We start from the raw sequence: 7,350 nt of genomic DNA on the forward strand, positions 1-7,350 counted from the left end.
AAAAGGGGAGAGGATAGAGAAAATCTTGGTCAGAATGGTACAGTGTTTGCAGGTGATAAAAGACTAAAAAAAAGTAATGTCTTTGGATCTTGGTCAAAAGAAAATCTGCAAGAGACAGGGGTAGATGATAGCCCACACAATCATAAAAGAGAAATTTAAGAACAAACCATAAAATTAGTGAACGCAGACTTTCCGAAATTGAGAGCACCAATTATCCCAACAGGCAATGCCTTTTGGCCCTCCACCTCACCATTCCTCTTCATCCCTTGATTCCTCATGATTTACACGCCAATGCTACCTCTAGAAGCGCCTTTCCAATAACCAAGTTAATACAAATAAATTCAAATATTAAACGAATATAAAATGTTATATGAACAAGTAAGCAAAAAAATGATTACAACCAAGCATAAATTTTGAGGACAAATTTAAAGCAGATGCTTTTATCGTTTAACATAACCATCTATATGAATACTAATTGCATACTCATATTTCAGGTATTAGAGCATAAAAATTCCATGGGTTAGCTTACATCAAATCAACAATTCCATCTTGAAGTCATTATGAGAAATGATTATTTGTTCACTACAACTGGAAATGGTGCAAGCAAAATTTTAAGAATCTTAGGATTGACAAAATTGGGATTTCTCATTTAAATTTGTTTTCTTTTCTTGGACACTTTAAAGTTTACATGGATGTCAAACACACCAAAGTTAATGATCATATATTAATCTAGTACTTTATATAAGTATTAAATACAATATGTTACAGAAGAATACAATATTTGATATACGCTTATGTATAAATTTAAAATGTCGCACAGTTAGACAAATTTATTTTCATATATTTTGACATTGCTTATCGAATCAAAGCAGTACATACACTTGTTTGAATGAAATAGCACAATTCATCCCTTGAATAAATTTATCTCTCGACATATTATTTACACGCATTCCCATAAGTAGCTCAATATTTAAAGTTTACTCCATTTTCTCATCAACCAAACAAATATTAATACAACGCATTTTGTCATCGACCAAACAAAGCATAAAACAACCCAATTATCAAATGGAGTGTTAGTCATTCGAAGATATATACTGATCACACTGTTGAGCCATATATTTTCACAAAGGAAAATATATTAATAATAAGTAAATTGCTTTTACAAGGGAAGAAGCCGTGAAAAACATGGCTTCCTCAACAAAAGAAGACGTGCTGTCAGTTATGTATTAAATAAATAAATAAATCGTAAGAAAAATGTGTGTTTCTTTGCACAAAAGAAGATGACGTGCAAAACATGAGCTCCCTATTTTTCTGCAACAAAAGAACATGGAGGACTGCATACAATTAGTGGGGGAAGTTAAGAGAAAGTGGCAGAGAACATGGCGCTTGGATGCCTATAAATAGGCACTAGCTGCAGTAGAAATGGAGAAAAAAGAAAAGAAGCAACGAAGTATTGCCGGAACAGAAGACAAGAAGTAATTCCATTACCGGCAATTCTGAACCAAGCCTTTCAAGGAAGGAGAGCAAACTACAAGCAACAATCAAAAGGTACAAAACCTATGTCTCATTTTTCTTCATTTTCTCTCCAGTAAATTTATTTTGCAGGCAAGCATTGTCTTGAGTAAACTTTGGTCAGCAACAGCCGCAAAAAGAAAGATGTGCTCCCATTAAAAAGATGCAGAAATAATCTCCAAAATCACATGAATTTCTTCGGGGTGGTCTAAACCACCCCGTGAAGTTCCAACCAAATCTAAGTGATTGATGCCCTCCATCGTCCATGATCCGTCCTGAGAAAGAAGACGTCCGCGGTCCTCCATCTGTCACCACAACATAGTGCCTGATTCCGTAAGTTGCTGGAGAAGACAGAAGGAAATAAAAATCTTCCCTTTCAATGGCAGCAAGCGTGCCACAAGGAATGCAAACCAACAACAAGCATGGACCCTGCAGCAGAAAAAGAAAAAAAAAAGAAAGAAGTCGTCACTGACCTTTCCAGAGTCCGTAGCAGCGCCATCTCCTAATCATCGTTACTGGTGATCCTCTAGAAGGGGCACAAGGCCTTCACACCACTGCTTCTCTTCTCAAGAACAACCATGGCCGCTCCTCTGTGCAAATCTGCGTCTCTCTCTCTCTTCGCTCTGTAAAGACAAGCAAGTGACTTGAAATTGAAGGCTTGAAGCCGTGTTCGGAGAGCACCACCACGCATGGGCACACTGAGCAGCAAACAAAATGGCCATTGACCCAAAGACGCATGCTTTTGCTGTCACAATTCCCCAAATCTCCAGCTACAGCCGGAGACAAGGAGAAGAAGAGGTCAAAGGAGAAGCTCTCTACATGCCCGTTCAAAGAGTTTCGCAGCTTCGAAGAAGAAGACGGGCAAGGTTGTTTCGTTGACAGCCTGAAGATGACTTAAAGCTCTGACTAATCCAAGGTCCGCACCGTGGCAGAGAACCACCATGGTTGACACTTCGTGGTCCACCGTCCACACATCATTTCTACTGGCAGGAATGACAATTTTTAAAGCAAAGCTTTCCTTATTTTCTTTGCTTCTGTCGGGCACCGAAAGCAAATTGGTTTTGCTAGGTACATGAATTTATTGTTTGCACCCAAAATGTGCCCATTTTTACTTATTTGGGTCATTGGGGTAAAATATGGTATTTGAAGGATTAATATGCAAGAAAGCTAACTTGGAAAGATATTTGGCTGCAAGTGGATGAGTTTGGCACTATAATATTGTTTTTCCCATTTGTTTGGGTGGTGGAGGTTTGTCAAGCCTTTGTTTAATCAAGATACATGCATCCTTGCAAATGGGTTGGAAGGCAACATACGGATGTGGATGCAAAGAACATGTGAAAGAAGCCAACTAGCTTCTTTTAAATGTTAGTTTATTACAAGTGGGAAAACATGTGATGAAAGCATGTGGTGGAAATGCAAGTTCCTCTTTTAATATTATTTCTCCATGCAAGTTGGCAAAAGCAATGCAAGCTGCCCAAGTTTCTTTCGGGCAAGTACAAGGTTCTCAGCATGTGGCTCTTTTCAGATCTCTATTTAAAGGGGCAAATGCATAAGGATTATGGACACTCAATCAAACAAACAAATACAAGCACAAACTCTGCTCAAACCAGATTTGCCTTCACGAAACTGTAGTCAGTCCCCAAGCCTTCATCCTTTTCAGGATCAGCCCTCACAAAAGCCATCTTTTGTCTAGTTTATTAGCTCAGCTGCTCACTTGTAGTATCGATCTCCTTTGTAGTTTTCATGTACAACTCATTTTCAGTCATTTAAATTACAAGCACCCTGCAATATTAGTCACTTTCCTCTATCATTTACATTTCCAAGCAACCTTGTCATTTACACACTGTTCTATCTATCCATATAAGTAAAGTCCTTATTTTTAAGGCAAAGAAAGAACCTTGATTTGAGCAACTCCCACTTAAATGGCACAATCTCTTGATTTGAAGTCAAAAGGCGCAACCTCAATCATTCAAATCCCGTCTGCTAGCGGTATCTAGTAGTGGCACGTCCGCACCCACCAATCTCGTATGTGAAGTAAATCCCCAGCTTGCCCGCGAAGCCCATGGCGGATTTCGGGAGCAAACATTTATATTGGAGCAAGTGGGCGACAAAAAGAGGCATCCAATGCCTACTGCCAGAACCTTAGCCAATCACGTGGCTTCCAAACATTAGTCATGATTATGACTAGTCATTTTTTGGTACTTGTTGCAATACAAAAAATTAAATGGGAATACTATCCACGTGGAACTAGAATAAAAAGGAGAGTAGCTTTTCCATATTATTCATGTAGACGTTATCACTTTGGCAAACATGTGTGCTAAACAAGATGGCAATTAACATCATGGTAAAGGCACTAGTTTCAAACGGTTAAAACAAGTATGGAGACCATCTTCATGGAAACCTGCCCTTCAATGAATCACCAACTATGCAGAAACTTGTTGGCAAAAGTTGAATACGACTCAAAGAATTTGGCTCGTTGCTGCTACTCCATTCTTCAAAGGATGTTCCAGAAAAAGAGGAAGAAAGAAAGAATCTTGCTCACATCACATGGGTGTCACAGAGTATGACCCCCAGTGAGAAGTATTTGGGCCAAAGTACAGAGCACGTCAAAATGGCATATTCCATGAATCCAAAGCCACCAAAAATAGCTTTTGGAAAGTTCAAGTGGAAGAAAGGCAAATTTAAAAAAAGCTTTGAAGTATTAACATCAAACCTAAGTGGTTGTGCTCATTGAAGAGAGACAACAAACCATAAAGAAAAGCGCCATGGAAATGCCCAAATTCCAAAACAGCAAAGTGAATTGGAAGAAAGCTTCATAAAGAAAGTTAATTGTTACTAGCAAGCTCCAGCGCAATTTCTTCTTAATCAAAAGAAAAAGACTAGAGGACAAGCATGACTACATGCCCGATAAGAAGAGTTAGCAACTAGCTATAAAATCGATTGCACCACGACAAGTCTTAAATGGCACAAAAGCCGCTTCAAATGGCACCAAGCCTTATTGAATATCAAAGGGCACGAAGCTGCTACAAGTCTTAAATGGCACAAAGCCGCTACAAATGGTACAAAGCCACTTCAAATGGCACAAAGCCTTATCAAACACTCCAATGGCTCAAAGTCCTTGCCCTCATGAGCTAAAAATGCACAAGGCATCAGTATGCTCCAATGAATCAAAGTTCTTGCCCGCACGAGCTAAAACTGCACGAGGCATCAAACGCTCCAATGGCTTAAAGTCCTCACCCACACGAGTTAAAACTGCACACCACTCCAATGGCTCAAAGTCCTCGCTCGCATGAGCTAAAACTGCACAAGGCATCAATCGCTCCAATGGCTCAAAGTCCTCGCCCGCAAGAGCTAAAATTGCACAACGCATCAAACGCTCCAATGGCTCAAAGTTCTCGCCCAAACGAGCTAAAATTCCACAAAGCATCAAACCCCAACAATACATCATGAACTATGAGTGACTTGATCTCTCAATGAGGGTTCGTAGGCAATCTAGGGCTCGACCTAGGTGCAATCACAAAATCAAATAAACACTCAAATCCCCAAGTTACGATTTATTCATTTTGGAATCAAAATGTATTCCTTTCCTAAAAGAAGGGTTATAATTAAGGTCGCGTTTGGTACTGGGACGGGACGGAACGGAGTGGGATGAGGCGTTCCGTCCCACGTTTGGTGTGCCTAAAACGAGTGGAACGCAGTGTTCCACGGGACAAGTTTTGGATGATTTTTCGTTCCACCTCCCCCCTGGAATGGCTTGTTCCACATTCGTGGGACACAAATTTATAACATTTTAAGACAAAAATGCTCCTTGTCTTTTTCAAAATTTACATCATCAAAATCATACAACAAACCCTAAAAACTACCTTGTCTTCTTCTCAGCCACTGTGAACCTCTTCACCTCTGCATCTCCACTTCGCAACCTTCCTCCTCATCTTCTTCCGTGTAACCTCTTCACCTCTACATCTCCCCTTCGCAACCTTCCTCCTGATCCTCTTCCGTGTAGCAGCTCTGCATCTCCCCTTCGCAACTCTTTCGTGTAGCAGCTCTGCGAACCTTCCTCCTCATCCTCTTCCATGTAGCATCTTCAGCTCTGCATCTTCGTTCCAGGTTCGATCTGTTTTTGTGTAACCTCTCGGTCTCTCTTTCCTTGTTAAAAATAAAATAAAAAATTGCTTCCAGAAGGTTCTAATTTTGATGTAAATTTGAAGTGCCATTATTATTCGTTTCTGATTTGCTTGTTTCGATTTCATTAACACCCAGTTAATATGCAAAACATTTGTATTTCCACTACATGTTTTGGTTTGCTTTGGTTGGTTCGACCTGCTTTGGTCCTTGCATATCATTCAAAACATTTGTAATTTCCATGACATGTTGCTTGACTTTATCCTTCCATGTCATTAATTCCTTAAAATTGTCCTGTAGAAAAGAAAATCACTTTCAAGTTTATATACCTGCATACCCTTCCAAGAACCTTTCTTGTTGTGTTTTTTTTTTCCAGGAAATTTGTGTTTTTGACACGGTTCATTTGACCGTGAATATTTTTAAGGAATTTTACGAGAGATCAGGAAATTTTCACATACTTGAGGAAGGTTGCTGAAAATGTCGTTGATTTTATGCCATTGTAATTACAGATGTGATATAAATCACTTTCAAGTTTTGCTCAGATTGAGCTCTCCATTTTGCCAAATCCTCGAGCCTCTCCCGATTCTGCTGAATTTCTTTGTAATTTGATGGCATTACAGTGAAAACCAATTGTTCAAATGTTTTTTATTTGTTCTCTAAGATCTAATTTGATTGGAGAATTATCAGTATATTGAATTGACAATCATTTTGAAACATTAAAAAAAAAAAACTTCGGATTGGAAATTCTATATGTATTCCAGAACTAATGATGCACCACATTATTGGTCTCTGTAATGCCATCAAATTAGATTATTTGCTTCTATCTCATTCCACTATCTTGGAGTATGTTGTGCTTTCACTTCAATCAATAGGATGCTTTATCAGAAACTTAAAGGTTTGTTATCTATAACAGGCTTATCAAGAGTCAACCAAAGAAAAGCAGCGTGCTCAAATTGCTAAATGTTTCACTCCATCTCTGATAGGAGCATATTTATGCGACTGAGTTAGCTTGTTCTCATGCATTTATGTTGTTATTTCTTAATTAATTATGTCTTTTAAGCAATTTTCGTGTGTTTGTAGGTCCATAGGCCTTATGAAGCAATAAGATGCATTTTGGTGCATTTTGGAGCATTTTTGGGCTTGGAATGAATAGCACATGCATGGAGCAAGGTGGATGGACGAAATTGAAGACTAAAGAGGCTAGGAATGTGTTAAAGAGAAAGAAAAATTAATGTAAAAAGGACAAAGAGCTCAGCCACAAAGGGGTGTCACTCCACCATTCACCTTTCCATCATTGTCGTGCACCACCATTGCACTCTCTTTGGATTCTTATGCCGTGCATCATCATCCATGTTCCCTCTATTGACTCATTTGTTGCATCATTCCACCTCCCTTTCCTTTCTCTACCATGTGCACAATCATTCATGTTCCCTAGCTGCAACACCACTCCATTTTACCCCTATGCTTTGCATCATCACTTCACTTTCACCTTTGAATCATTTCAAACACCAATCATTGAGCTCCATTGCTACACCATTCCTTGTTCCCTCCATCATTTCAAATTTCATGCATCATATCATTGCACTCAATTGCTACACCATTCCTTGTTCCCTCCATTGCTACACCATTCCTTGTTCCCTTCATCATTTCAGATTTCATGCATCATTGCACTCAATTGCTACACCACTCCATGTTCCCCTCCATTGCCATGCACTT

General features: G+C 39.2%; 1 long non-coding RNA gene across 1 annotated transcript; it reads right to left on the minus strand.

Annotated features, from left to right (window-relative positions):
• Positions 1-1,200: 1,200 nt before the first annotated feature.
• LOC114823696 (uncharacterized) lies at positions 1,201-2,564 on the minus strand. Its single transcript, XR_011577524.1, has 2 exons — positions 1,986-2,564; positions 1,201-1,817 (listed from the first exon to the last, which is right to left on the minus strand). It is a non-coding gene; the product is annotated as an uncharacterized lncRNA (long non-coding RNA).
• Positions 2,565-7,350: the final 4,786 nt, after the last annotated feature.

Source organism: Malus domestica, chromosome 16 (genome assembly GCF_042453785.1).
Source record: "Malus domestica chromosome 16, GDT2T_hap1".
Classification (NCBI taxonomy): domain Eukaryota; kingdom Viridiplantae; phylum Streptophyta; class Magnoliopsida; order Rosales; family Rosaceae; genus Malus; species Malus domestica.